Source organism: Lygodium microphyllum, chromosome 18 (assembly GCF_053477565.2).
Source record: "Lygodium microphyllum isolate KBCC chromosome 18, Lygodium_microphyllum_v1.1.10, whole genome shotgun sequence".
Lineage (NCBI taxonomy): Eukaryota > Viridiplantae > Streptophyta > Polypodiopsida > Schizaeales > Lygodiaceae > Lygodium > Lygodium microphyllum.
In genome coordinates, this window is record NC_141152.1 from 15,286,591 (window position 1) to 15,301,580 (window position 14,990).

Sequence of the window (14,990 nt, forward strand, 5' to 3'; positions counted from 1 at the left end):
AATGAATGTATCAGGTTGTCTAGTAGCCCTAGATGATCTCGTAACCCAATGATCATTGTTTGTTGGCTATTGAGCATTTTAAACAGCTTGTTGTCTTGGCATTTCAGCATGCAAATCAGCATTAACAGCTTACTGTCCTAGCTGTTCCTGCACATGTAGTGGCTCATTATCATGGGCAATAGCTCGTTGATCATTTTCAACATTATTTTTTGCATTTACAGGTTCATTTACACTAGGTATTTGCTATTGTATAACGGGCACATTTCGTTGTCCAAAAGGTATTTCTTCCCAAAATACAACCCCACAGACATCAGTCTTTTCGAGCTGTTTATGCATGCAATCTTCCTGGAAGATAACATCATTGCTGCGTGCTACTTTCCTTTTCTCGGGATCCTATAATCTATACCCCGTTTCACCCTCGTCACCATATCCTAAGAAAATGCATTTACATGACTTTGGCTTAAGTTTGCTACATTTTTCTTTATAAATGTGCACAAAATCCTCGCAGCCAAACACTTTTAGGTAAGCATATGAAGGTGATTTTCCGGACCACGCTTCTTGGGGAACTCCCCCCTCCAAAGACCTGTTTGGTGATTGATTAATCAAGTGTACAACTGTCATAACAGCCTCTGCCCAAAAACCATGGGGTAATGCAGCATGAGATAGCATGGTAGGAACCTTATCCTATATGGTCCAATTCATATGCTCTACAATGCCATTTTGGGGTGGATATGCTCCCTCTTTATCCCTTTGATGTCACAAAATGCTTGAATGGCCTTGGACACATATTTCCCACCATTGTCAAAGCAAAGACACTTGAGTGTCTTATCAGTCTGATTTTCAACCAATGCCAAGAAGTTTTTAAACTTGTCAAGCACTTCATCCTTGCTATGAATATGGTAAACCCATACCTTTCGTATAACGTCATCGAAAAAGGTGACAAAATATTTCTTTTTCCCTAAAGATAATCCTGGCACCTGACATACATCAAAATGTACTAAATGTACCAACTCTAGAGGAGAAAATTTTAGCGAAAATGACTTTTTATGAGACATATATGCATGTTTACCATAAACATAATGATCACAATGCTCAAAATCATCATAACAAAGACAAGGCAAGTAACCCAAAATGAGAGAGCACTTTCATTCCAATTTGACTCATGTGTCCCAACTGGTCATGCCACAAAGAAACACTTGGCTGCTCAGTCATGGCAACAACATGATCACTCACACTAGATACATGGAGAGGATACAAGGTATCACTTTTACAATCTCTGGCAATCACTCTAGATCCCTTACAGATCTTCCATTTCCCATCACCAAAGGTGGTATGAAATCCATCGTCATCTAATTGCCCAGTGCTAATCAAGCTCTTCTTTAGATGAGATACATGCCGTACATGCTGAAGTGTGAAGAGAGAACCATGCTAAAACTGCAACTACACATTGCTAATACCTGTAGTGTCACATGCATAGTTGTCCCCAAGATGGACAACACCACCCTGTATAGGCAGAGAACCACTCATGATGAGGGGTGATATGAAAGGAAGCACCTGAATTGGGAATCCAAGTATGCATGTCATCATCTGTATCTGCAAATAAAGCATGTGCACCAAGGTGTGAAGAGACAAAGAGTACGTCATTCCCACTATCACTGTCATGAATGACTACATTCACCTCTTCAATTTTGACACTACTCTTCTTAGGTTGACTCCTCTTCCTTGCTATCATCTGTCTTCTTGATCTTTCCTTTCTCTTTCTTCCATTTGTAGCAGTCGCTTTAAAGTGACCCTTCTTGCCACAATGATGGCATTCAACATCTTTGCCATGTGATTTACTACGTCCCTTGCTATCAGATTTTCCTTTTTGTTTTGATCTGCCCCTAGTATGCAAAGCACTGGAAGACTTACTGGATGCATTATTCTGCCGATTCATTTCTTCCATGAGTAGAGCACTCTCTACATCAACATACAAAAGAATCGCATTGGAATTGCTCATAGCAGTCCTTAATGTATCCCAACTCTCTGGAAGAGTGCAAAGCAAGAAAGTAGCCTTAAATTCTTCATCAATCAAGGACTTCAAGGCAACCAGCTAGCTAAAAATGGAGTTAAACTCACCCAAGAGAGTAGACATTGTTGTATCATCTTGCATACGCAAATCCATAAGCTTTTTCAGCCAATACACTTTGCTTGCAGCACTCCTCTATACATACAATTCTTCCAGTCGACTCCAAATTGCATATGCATAATCCAAACCTTCAATGTTAAACAGTAAAGCATAAAAAATTGATAGCTTGATGGTTGAGCGTGAAAGCTCATTTAACTCATCCCAATCTTCCTATTCGATATCTATGGGTTTTGCTCCTTTTGTATTAGAGGGGAGCTTCAAGCTCTACCTTGAGACCTACGGACCACTTATTGCTCAAGTGTTTCGAACCGAGCGGCCATGGCTACCTCTCACATAGCCGACATGCAATGCCTACCTTACGGGTGTAGTGAGCTTACCTTGATGCTCGATCAAGTGCCCTCCTCTTTCTTGCACACCGGTAGCTCCACGATCCTTGAGGCAAGCTCAAGCAACCTCAATCCCTCTCCCATGAGCTTCATCCTCCATAGCCACATGCGAGACAAAAGAAGAGAAGAGAGGAGGAGAAGATGAAGAGAGAAGATGGAGAGCTTCTTCTCCAAGATCCCTCACTCTCACACAATCACTCCCTCACTCCCTCACACTCTCTCAATCCCTCTCTCAAGCACAAGCAAGAAGGCAAGAAACAAGAGAAGGAGAAGAAGAAGCTTTAGCCACACACAAGAATGAGCTTCTCATTCACTTTTCAACTTTATATACATGCCCTATTTTCCATGGGTGGTCATCCCCCTTTTTTACATGACCAGCCATTAGCCTAGGCCCATTTCCTCCTTTCCCACCGTTCTAGTCTATCCTATCCCCAACTAATGCATATAATTTGCACAAGAGTGAGCCTCACGCTCTTTTACAAGGTTTTGGAAGTGTTTTCGCACTTAATGGTGCACTTTTAATTCTTTTACTCTCCTTGGGTGACTCCAAGACTTCTTGAGGATCGTGCCCGTGCATTTAATTTTTTCCCGGGTCTAGTTGCCATTTAAGGTGCCTTTTCTTTTTCTCTTTTTCCATTTCCTGCTCCTCTGGGCTGCAGTAAACATTACCCCCCTCCTAGCCAAGTGCCAGTCCCATGGCACTGTGGTGGGAAGTAGTGGGATAGATGATGCTATTGCTAGATGGAACTGGTGGGTAGATGAAACTGATGCTTGTGAATGAGAGGTGATGGAGTTTGATGACGATGACCAGGAGAGATTTCGGCATGCTTTAGGCTTCATGAAGATTCTCGGCATCCTTCACACTGTTCTGGCGCCCCTATGGAGCCGGTCGTCTTTTGAGTATCCAAAACACTTGAAGCAATAAGCAATCCCTTAGGAGGATGGTATTGGAGGGATTTATTCTGGAGAAACCCCCCGAACGCCGTTTGCCTTGAAAAGCCGTGACCTGGGCTGAAAATCCTTGTCTGGGAGTAGAGGATCTTCAATTTTGAGTTGAAAGTCTTTAGGCTTGTGGTATCAATAAGCGATCCGTAGATCTTGAGGCGGTGGGCATGGATCATCGTACGATGAGGTTCCAAGATCTATGCCAATGGCAGCTCCATCACTGGGTTTTCCTTCTGCTTGATTTGGTTCAATCATGGCAGCCATAAGCAGGCAGATGATTAGCAACATGAAATCTGTTGAGCCATTTAAACCTTCGCAACGAAGCTCCTGAAGTTGCAGTAATGGGGTCATGTTCGACTCCTGGAAAAATTCCTTGTCATTGGAGGATGTAGTAGATGATCTCCTTCAACCAAGCAGCCCGTTCTTGAAACATGAACATAACCTACAAGAAAAGTGGTGCACTTCCTACGGGCTCACTGTGTAGTGCATGGTGCCCGTGCCAATGGAACTGGGAGATGGATCTAACTTTGGGCAAGCCCTTGGTAATGTCCCACACTTGAGGACCCAGTTCGTGCGGTGCAAAACTTAGGGTGACAGGTCTGAAAGTCCTGCCCTTGATGTGCCCTAAGTGTGAAGTGGGGGAGGGGCTAGAGAGTGTTGAGAATCAGCAATCACACTCACTAAACAGCCTCTTTGTATGGAGCTTCAGGGTCAAGGACATGCAGGCTAACTTATCCCATATGCACAATGGTGCCTACTGCAGTTTCCTACTTTCCTATAAAGCATTGTACTTACTTCCTTTCTTAATGCAATGATAGTACTCTTTTCTTTTCAGTGAAGTGTCAATGTCATTGTCCACATACACAAGATTGTGTTTATGAGTCCAAGTCTCAATCTTGGAACCTAATTCACTTGTGTAACAAACAGTGTCTTTGTCTTCTCCATCATGAGTCCACACTTCTCATTTCATCCTCCATAGCTTCCGGTTTTGCCATGCTCTAGATCCCACATTTGTCACATGGTATCAGAGCCCAGTTGGGCATGGCATTGCTTCTCTAGCCTCTCTTGATTCCTCTCAACCTCAGTCTAGCTCAATGTCAGCTCATGACTTCATCTCCCAACTCTACTCTCACTGAAGCTTCCATGGCAGCCATAGCCAACAGCACCCTGTCAGATTGAGCTGCTTATACCTCACTTCACAGATCAAATCTCTTGGAGCTTCCTTCTGGAAAAGTATTCTCCAACTCACAAAGCTTCCTTGTATCACATCAATCTAGGACATTGGACCATTTGGAGCTCAGCATTGTGAAAATCCTCAACCTCTGCTCTGTGTCTGCCATAGCCAGACAGAACCTACCTTACTTGGAGCTTCAATAACTCCTCAACCAGGCCATTTCAGCCCACGATTTCTTCTAGGGAGTTGTTCCTCTACTCAAGGCGCTTCATCCTGGCATGAGAATCGACAACATTACTGTGCCCTGACCCTAGCATTACGGAAATCGCTCAAACCTGTCCTGAACTGCGCCGAATTTGTTCGACATGTCTGCGTGCTTCATACAGGCCACAATCTTGACGATTATGATAGGGCTTTGATAGCCCATGAAGTTAGCTTCCTAGGCATGTAAAAATTTTTGAAAATGATCAAGTGTAGCTCTTGCAATCTGAGAAAAACCAGGCCCCTGTCTCAGAAACCCTAATTCCACCATAGCCAAAGCTTCAAAATTCTGACATTTTTCACTGTTTCTCTCACTGAAGTTATCAACAGTGATTTTAATCACTGAGCAATACTCTTTGAAGTTCATTAAAGTACTGTCACTCAGATTTGAAGGTATCAGCATCAAATCAAGAAGGGGAAGATTAGACTTGGATTTAAAAAGAGTAAAGGACTTTGCAGATTGGGTGTTCATTGACACTCAGTTAGTGCTTTTTAGCACTTGTGTCTCTCAACCAATTCTTCTGTTGCTCAAATCTAATAAGTCTGAAGTTGATTTGCTACTGTTCCCGTAAGTCTAACATGGGCAAAGACTCTCCAAATGCTCGATTCAAAGGAGTCGGGTTCCACACTTGGCAAACCCGCATCAAGCTCATCCTGATGAAGAAGGGTCTCTGGGGCATCACAAATGGCAAAGAGAAGAAACCTCGGGACGCGGATCTTGCAACTACTTGGCAAAAGAATGATGACAGAGCCCATGCCATTATCAAACTGGAGCTAGACGACAGTAATATCCATCATGTGGATAACTGTGAGACCTCACAGGACACATGGAAAAGACTTGACACCCTGCTCGGTGCACAATCTAAATCATCAAAGTATGGTCTCCTGATTGAGTTCTTCAGGCTTGAAATGAAGTCTAGCACATCACTTGCCACACATCTCAATTACATGGAAGGACTCCTAACCCAACTTGCAGGAATCAACATTAAAATGGATGAAGATGTTTGCATCGGTGTTCTACTTAAGAGCTTGCCTCTTGAATATAATAATGTATCAACAACTTTAATCAATATGCCAAATCCTGAACTTGTTGATATCCAGGCATCACTGTTAGAAGAAGAAAAGAAGCTAAAAACTAAGGAAGAACCAAGTACCTCTAGAGATGAGCATGCATTATATGTTGGCAACAGGTACAAAGGCAAGAAGGATCAGCTCTTCTGCAACTTCTGCAAAAGGACCGGACACACCGAGAAGTTCTGCCATGCAAGAAAGAGATCCCAAAAGGCCTATCTAGTCGCAGTCAAAGAAGAAGAAGAAAATGGAGCAAAGGAAGAAGAAGATGAAGATGAAGACCACCAGGATCGGAAGGACAAGACTCATCAGTCCTTGTACTCTCATAATTCTGATAGACTGTTTTAATAGCCTTGTATTTTCCTTGCCCTAATGCTTCCTGCCATAAGCTTTGTAAACTCCTTATGTAACTTGGCATTACAATCCCTGTACACTTTGTGAGGCCCCTGTTACAGCCTCTGGATGTCCATCATGTTTTGGTTGTCAAGATTGTGGGAGAGAAGGAAGGAGTCTCACTTGTAGCTTTCTTGCTTCACAATGGGGGAAGACACACAAGGGTGGAGGCTGAAAACAGTTTTCCTCTTCTTAGTTGTATAAGCCAAAAAAACTCAAGTACAAAGAAATAGAAGAACCCTCTATATGGGTCTCAAACCAAACTCAACTAACTACGGTGGCATACTAACTGAGCCACGAACTAGAGTAGATAAGGATAGCTATCATGTAGCTATTATTCATGGGCGGTGTACCAACCGCGTCTGCAACTGACAAGTCGGTGACATAAATACACAACGGTCACCCTGGCGTATCACGAGTAGAGCTCGATATCTCAACACTCCCCCTCGAGCTCAATCCCAATTCCTGCACACCAAGCAGGTCTCAGAACTTGCGCAGCTTCTCTGCGCCCAATGCCTTCGTGAATATGTCAGCTACCTGATCCTCTGTGCTGACATAAACTAGATCAATAAGACCTAGTAAAACCCTCTCTCGCACATAGTGATAATGCACCTCAATGTGCTTTGTTCTAGCATGATAGACTGGGTTATTTGCCAAGTGTATACTACTCATGTTGTCACAATAAATGACAACTGGCCCATCTGTAGACTAATGCATATCATAAAGTAGCTTATGCAACCAAGCTACCTCACATGCAGCCATTGCTGCACCCCTGTACTCAGCCTCTGTGCTCGACAAGGCAACTGTTTCTTGCTGCTCCAAGTGACTGCAGCACTCCCAAAAGAGAACACATATCCACTGGTAGATCGTCTATCAGAAATACTACCAGCCCAATCAGCATCAGTGTATCCATGCAACTGTATCTGAACCCCAGTCTCATAAAATAGTCCATACTGCAATGTGGACTTCACATACCTGAGTATGCGTCTAGCCGCATCCAAATGTGGTTTCCTTGGAGCCTGCATAAACTGACTTACCAATCCAACAGCATAGCTCAAATCTGGCCTGGTAATAGTCATATAAATCAAGCTTCCTACTATGCGTCTGTACATAGTAGGGTCTTCTAGAAGCTCACCTGCATCTGTGCTCAGCTTCACATTCTGCTCCAAAGGAACTGAAATAGGCTTACAGCCTGTCATCCCATATTTGGACAGCATGTCCAATCCATACTGCCTCTGCAAGAGCTATATCCCACTTGGTGATCTAATCACCTCAATGCCCAAGAAATAACGCAGCTCTCCCAAATCCTTCATCTCAAACTTCTGCTTCAATAGCATTTTCACATGAAGGATATCTTCATCACTGTCACATGTCATAATCAAATCATCAACATAAATGACAAGTAGCATAATACCTTTCTCTGTTTTTCTCACATAAAGTGAGAAATCTGCCTTGGAAATCTGAAAGCCAATAGTGACAAGATACTGTCCTATCTTGTCAGACCATGCTCTAGGTGCTTGCTTCAAGCCATACAAGGCTTTCTTCAACCTGCAAACAAACTCAGGATGAACATCATGCACATAACCTGGTGGCTGCTCCATATAGACCTCTTCTTGCAAATCACCATGCAAGAAGGCATTCTTTACATCCATCTGATGTAAAGACCATCCCTTTGATGCAGCCATAGCAATGACTGCTCTTACGGTTGCCATTCTTGCAACCGGACTGAATGTTTCTTCATAGTCAATGCCATATGTTTGTGCATACCCCTTGACTACTAATCTTGCCTTGTATCTGTTCACAGAACCATCTGCATTGTGCTTCACCTTATAAACCCACTTACAGCCAATTGCATTTTTACCTTTAGGCAAAGGTACCAATTCCCATGTAGCATTTGCTTCCAAGGCATCCATTTCTTCATCCATGGCTTTCTCCCATTTTTCTTTTCCCGTGGCTTCCTCAAAAGAAGTGGGTTCTGGTTCATGTATCACTTTAACCATATATGCATAGTGAATGGCTGTAAATCCATCATATTTCAGCCTATCCACAGGATACCTAGCTCTCGTAGACCTGCGCAAAGTAGGTTCACTCCCAGGTGCTCTCAAAACATCCCTGGTCTTCCTTACTCCAGGTGTAACAATAGAAGGAATACCCAACTCATCATCAATGCTCTGTTCTGAGCCACTGGATTCACCATCCACATAAGAGTGACCTGCATTCACATCAAACATGGGCTGATCAACCTTCTCTTTTCCTTTTCGTGATACCTGCATACCACTATCTGCATTACTTTGAGAAGATTCTCCTGATCTCAATCTGCCTGTCCATGGCGAAGAATGTGAACCACTACTAGAGGACGCTCCAGGTCCACTAATATTTTGTGACTGCTGCTGTGAATTGTGTGCAGCATTACCATTTTGTGCATCTACATCATCAATCACATTTACTGGTTTATACCAGCTACTCATCTCATCAAAAACAACATCTCTGCTCACTGTAAACTTACGAGTAGAAGGGTTATAGCATCTATACCCTTTTTGCTGCAGAGAATAACCAATAAAGATGCACTTCTCAGCTTTTGGATCCAACTTGGATCTCAACTCATCTGGCACATGTACATAGGCAATGCAACCAAAAATTTTCAAATGAGAAATATCTGGTTTCCTACCAGTATACCTCTCCTCTGGAGTCATTCCATGTATTGCTGCAGTGGGAGTCCTGTTCATTATGTAGACTGCTGTAGCAACTGCTTCAGCCCAATAAAAATCTGGCAAGTCTTTTTCATTGAGCATGGCATGAGTTACCTCTCCAATATGCCTGTTTTTTCTTTCTGCAATTCCATTTTGTTGTGGGGTATGACTGCATGAATATTGCTGCTTTATGCCATGCTCCTGCAGGAACCTTGCAAACTCATTTGAGAGGTACTCTCCCCCTCCATCTGACCTTAGGCATTTTATCTGCAAGCCTGTTTCTTTTTCAACCATAGCTTTAAGAGTTTTGAAATGCCCAAAAACTTCACTTTTCTTTTTCATAAAATACACCCAAACTTTTCTGCTATAGTCATCAATAAAACTGACAAAATAATGACAGCCTCCAAGAGATGCAGCTTTAGTTGTCCACACATCAGAGTGGATTAATTCCAATGGCTTCTTACTCTCTTGAACATGTCTAGGAAATGGTTTCCTTGCCTGTTTTCCAAACTGACAGGCTTCACATACCTTATGCATTTCTGCAACCTTGAATTTCGGCAAACCTGCAACAATATTTTGGGCCTGCATTGATTTAAGTCGCTGTACATTAACATGACCAATGCGTTTATGCCAGATATCAATATCTGCAACTACACCAGTCCCATGTGCAAACATTGCTGCACTCAATTCAGACATGTCTGCATCCAATGTAAACATTCTGCCCTTCTTCTTTCCTTTTGCTATCAAGCGACCTTTATTTTTCATATCCTCAACAAAGCATCCATGAGGATTAAATCTGACCTGCAAGCCCTGCTCAACCATTTGACCAACTGAAACCAGATTCTTGGTGATATTCGGGACATGAAATACATCGGACAAGTATTTCTTTTTCCCATCCTGCATAGACAAATGAATTTTTCCAATCTGCACAATAGGATGTGCAGTATCATCACCAGTCTCCACAAATCCTGGTTTTTCCATTTTTCTTGCATCCTCCATCCATTCTGCATGACCTGTCATGTGGTTTGATGCACCTGAGTCAACATACCATACATCATTGCTTTCTTCTGCACTTGTCACAGAATTGTTCATGTGCTGCACCATAAACAAGTGCTCATTTCTGTCATCACCCTGTCTACTAGAAGATGCATAATTTCCTTGTTGCAGTTTTCCATTCATGATGTCATTCTGCTTTTTATAGCAGTCTTTAGCCATATGACCCATTTTACCACAATAGTAGCATTCAACATTACTGTTTGCATTTTGGCCTCTTTGCCATCCACCACGACCTCTTTGGCTCCCCCTGCCTCTAGAGTTACCACGTCCTCCTCCATAGGACTGGTTTTCTTGAGTTTGCTGCATATTCTGATTTCTACCACGGCCTCCAAATCGGCCTCCTCTACCTCTGCCTCTACCTCTTCCAGCATTTGAGTAGAAGACAGCTTCTTTTGAAGTTCCTCCTGAAGAAGATGCACCACCATTTCTCTGTTCCTCAGAAATTAGAAGAGCAATCAACTCCTCAAAATCAGGAAATCTTTCACGGACAGAAATGGATGTCCGAAACTGCGCATAATCCTTTCCTAGACCATTCAAGGTCACAGAAACTAAATCATCATCTTCCACTGGCGACCCAATGGAAGCAAGTGCATCTGCAATCTTCTTCACCTTCATGTGGTAGTCATTGATGCTCATATTTTCTCTTTGCACATTATGCAACTCTTGCTTGAGCTGCATTTTCCTGGCTTGAGTATTTGTGCTATACATTTTTGACAAAGTATCCCATGCCTCATTTGGCGTACTTGCATCCTGAATATGCACAATCATAGAGTCTGAAATACTGATAGACAGCCAATACATAACTTTCCTGGCTCTCTCATGCCATGCTTTAAATGCCTGCATTTGCTGTTGATTGGGAACATCAGGAAGAACTGGTTCTTCTTCATTTCCTGCAACAAATTCCCAATATCCTTTTCCCATAAGGAAATTTGTCATTCTAAACTTCCATGCTTGGAAGTTGTTCTTGTCAAGCTTTTCAGTGACAATCTGTGAGAGAGAATCAGACGCCATTACAGAACACTGCAAAAATTTCTGTCACTGCAAAGAACACAGCTTCAGCCTCACAAGGGCTAATCTGCAAAACTGACGAAAGTGGTATTTGACCACACAGTCACTTCCTAGTGACGATTTTGCATCAACAGGCAACAGGGATGATTCTGTAACTCCCAATGTCTCTGCGCACAAGCATACAATGCCCTCTTGCTTCACCGCGAAGGGCGTCTCAACCTGAGACAATGCACTCTTGCAATTTCCGGTTGTGCTACCTGCAGAGATCTGCTCCCAAAACAGAAAATGAAAGCAACACTGCTCCTCTTACCAGAACACCGCGAGCTTGGCTTGCTTTCTTGAGCTCCTTACCACGAACAAGGCTCTGATACCATGTCAAGATTGTGGGAGAGAAGGAAGGAGTCTCACTTGTAGCTTTCTTGCTTCACAATGGGGGAAGACACACAAGGGTGGAGGCTGAAAACAGTTTTCCTCTTCTTAGTTGTGTAAGCCAAAAAAACTCAAGTACAAAGAAATAGAAGAACCCTCTATATGGGTCTCAAACCAAACTCAACTAACTATGGTGGCATACTAACTGAGCCACGAACTAGAGTAGATAAGGATAGCTATCATGTAGCTATTATTCATGGGCGGTGTACCAACCGCGTCTGCAACTGACAAGTCGGTGACATAAATACACAACGGTCACCCTGGCGTATCACGAGTAGAGCTCGATATCTCAACATTGGTGCCCACACTTAGCCTTTTCTGCAACAGCCTCTGGTTTCTACCATGTTTGTGGTGTGCCCACACTTTGCAGGTGGTCCTCATTACAGCCTCTACACACTTTGTGCTTTTCTAGTTGTGATTGAGGAGGGGTGTTGAGAATCAGCAATCACACTCACTAAACAACCTCTTGTATGGAGCTTCAAGGTCAAGGACGTGCAGGCTAACTTATCCCATATGCACAATGGTGCCTACTGCAGTTTCCTACTTTCCTATAAAGCATTGTACTTGCTTCCTTTCTTAATGCAATGATAGTACTCTTTTCTTTTCAGTGAAGTGTCAATGTCATTGTCCACATACACAAGATTGTGTTTATGAGTCCAAGTCTCAATCTTGGAACCTAATTCACTTGTGTAACAAACAGTGTCTTTCTCTTCTCCATCATGAGTCCACACTTCTCATTTCATCCTCCATAGCTTCCGGTTTTTCCATGCTCTAGATCCCGCATTTGTCACAGAGAGGACTCTAGATACAGTGAGTGTGGTGTGCAATAATAGTGAAGGAAGACTACAAGCACATGTTTGTTTGTTTGTTTGTTTTTTTTAATATAAATAAATGGGAGAGAGTACATTGGGCAAGGTATGTGGCACCTATTTAGTCACGGGGTGGTCGCAGGCATTGTGATAAAAATGCGCGACTTTATAGGTATTCTTTAATACCGGCTTTAGCTCTCAGAGGAGTGGTGGACAAAAAGGGGTGATTACACCTTGCAAAACGGGTGTCACTCATATTTTCTAAGAGCTCTAGGCAGAAGGCAGGGAGGAGAGTAGCCTGCATCATCAACCTAGTCATGGCTCTATTATCTATTCCTAAGTTAATATAAAAAAAGAGTGGGGGGAGATGGGCTTCCTCTGCTGCAGGTTTCTGGAGTAGCAGGAATTTGAGAAGTCCGAGGTAATTACAGGTGGTCAAGAATGCTGGATCGGGGCAAGAAGAGAAGTCTACAAGAAAACGATTTATGGAGGGAAGTATATCTTCTACCCTAAATACTAAGCACTCCTCCGGGCTTCTAGCATTTACATTATAGATTTTCAGGAAGTCATAATCCCCATGTAAAACTCTATCGTAATCCACTCCATGCCTATGGGGGTAGGGCATGTAGATGGGATGGTTACGCTCTTCGGAGAGGGAGCTACAAAATGCGGTCCAGGCATCAAAATTGGTGTCCCAAATCCTCCTTTGCCATTTCGGCTGTGCCTCGTAGCCTTGGACAGATTTGGGAACCAGATTGACCTTGTCTTCCCAGTACTCTCGTGGCTCTTGTCTTCACCTAGTCATTATCATGCCCTTGTGTGTATTTAACAACCTAGAGTAGCTAATCGTCATCAAAACACTAGATTCGGCACCATTTTCACTGTCGAAAGTGTTGAGATATCGAGCTCCACTCGTGATACGCCAGGGTGACCGTTGTGTATTTATGTCACCGACTTGTCAGTTGCAGACGCGGTTGGTACACCGCCCATGAATAATAGCTACATGATAGCTATCCTTATCTATTCTAGTTCGTGGCTCAATTAGTATGCCACCTTAGTTAGTTGAGTTTGGTTTGAGACCCATATATAGGGTTCTCCTATTTTCTTTGTAAGTGAGTTCTTTTGGCTTACACAACTAAGAAGAGGAAAACTGTTTTCAGTCTCCACCCTTGTGTGTATTCCCCCATTGTGCAAGCAAGAAAGCTACAAGTGAGACTCCTTCCTTCTCTCCCACAATCTTGACATGGTATCAGAGCCTTGTTCGTGGTAAGGAGCTCAAGAAAGCAAGCCAAGCTCACGGTGTTCTGGTAAGAGGAGCAGTGTTGCTTTCATTTTCTGTTTTGGGAGCAGATCTCTGCAGGTAGCACAACTGGAAATTGCAGGAGTGAATTGTCTCAGGTTGAGACGCCCTTCGCGGTAAAGCAAGAGGGCAGTATATGCTGCGGGAGAAGGCTTTAGCCCTTGGCGACCTTGTTTTTTTGATTTGAGGCCATTTCGGGGCCTGTTTTGGAGGCGGAAGTTTTCTGCACGCACTCAGGAAAAGGCCCAGTTTTATGCTTTGCGACCACTGTTCTACAGGTCGGTGAAAAGTTACCATAGAAATTGTATTGTATGCTTATGTGCAGAGACGTTGGGAGTTACATAATCATCCTTGGTTCCTGTTTATGCAAAATCGTCACTAGGAAGTGACTGTGTGGTCAAATACCACTTTCGCCAGTTTTGCAGATTTGCCCTTGTGAGGGTGAAGCTGTGTTTTTTGCAGTGACAGAATTTTTTGCAGTGTTCTGTAATGGCGTCTGATTCTCTTTCACAGATTGTCACTAAAAATCTTGACAAGAACAACTTCCAAGCATGGAAGTTTAGAATGACGAATTTCCTTATGGGAAAAGGATATTGGGAATTTGTTGCAGGAAATGAAAAAGAACCAGTTCTTCCTGATGTTCCCAATCAACAGCAAATGCAGGCATTTAAAGCATGGCATGAGAGAGCCAGGAAAGTTATGTACTGGCTGTCTATCAGCATTTTAGACTCTATGATTGTGCATATACAAGATGCAAGTACGCCAAAGGAGGCATGGGATACTTTGTCAAAAATGTATAGCACAAATACGCAAGCCAGGAAAATGCAGCTCAAGCAAGAGTTGCACAATGTGCAAAGAGAAAATATGAGCATCAACGACTACCACATGAAGGTGAAGAAGATTGCAGATACACTTGCTTCCATTGGGTCGCCAGTGGAAGATGATGATTTAGTTTCTGTGACCTTGAATGGTCTAGGAAAGGATTATGCACAGTTTCGGACATCCATTTCAGTTCGTGAAAGATTTCCTGATTTTGAGGAGTTGATTGCTCTTCTAATTTCTGAGGAGCAGAGAAATGGTGGTGCATCTTCTTCAGGAGGAACTTCAAAAGAAGCTGTCTTCTACTCAAATGTTGGAAGAGATAGAGGCAGAGGTAGAGGAGGCCGATTTGGAGGCCGTGGTAGAAATAAGAATATGCAGCAAACTCAAGAAAACCAGTCCTATGGAGGAGGACGTGGTAACTCTAGAGGCAGGGGAAGCCAAAGAGGTCGTGGTGGATGGCAAAGAGGCCAAAATGCAAACAGTAATGTTGAATGCTACTACTGTGGTAAAATGGGTCA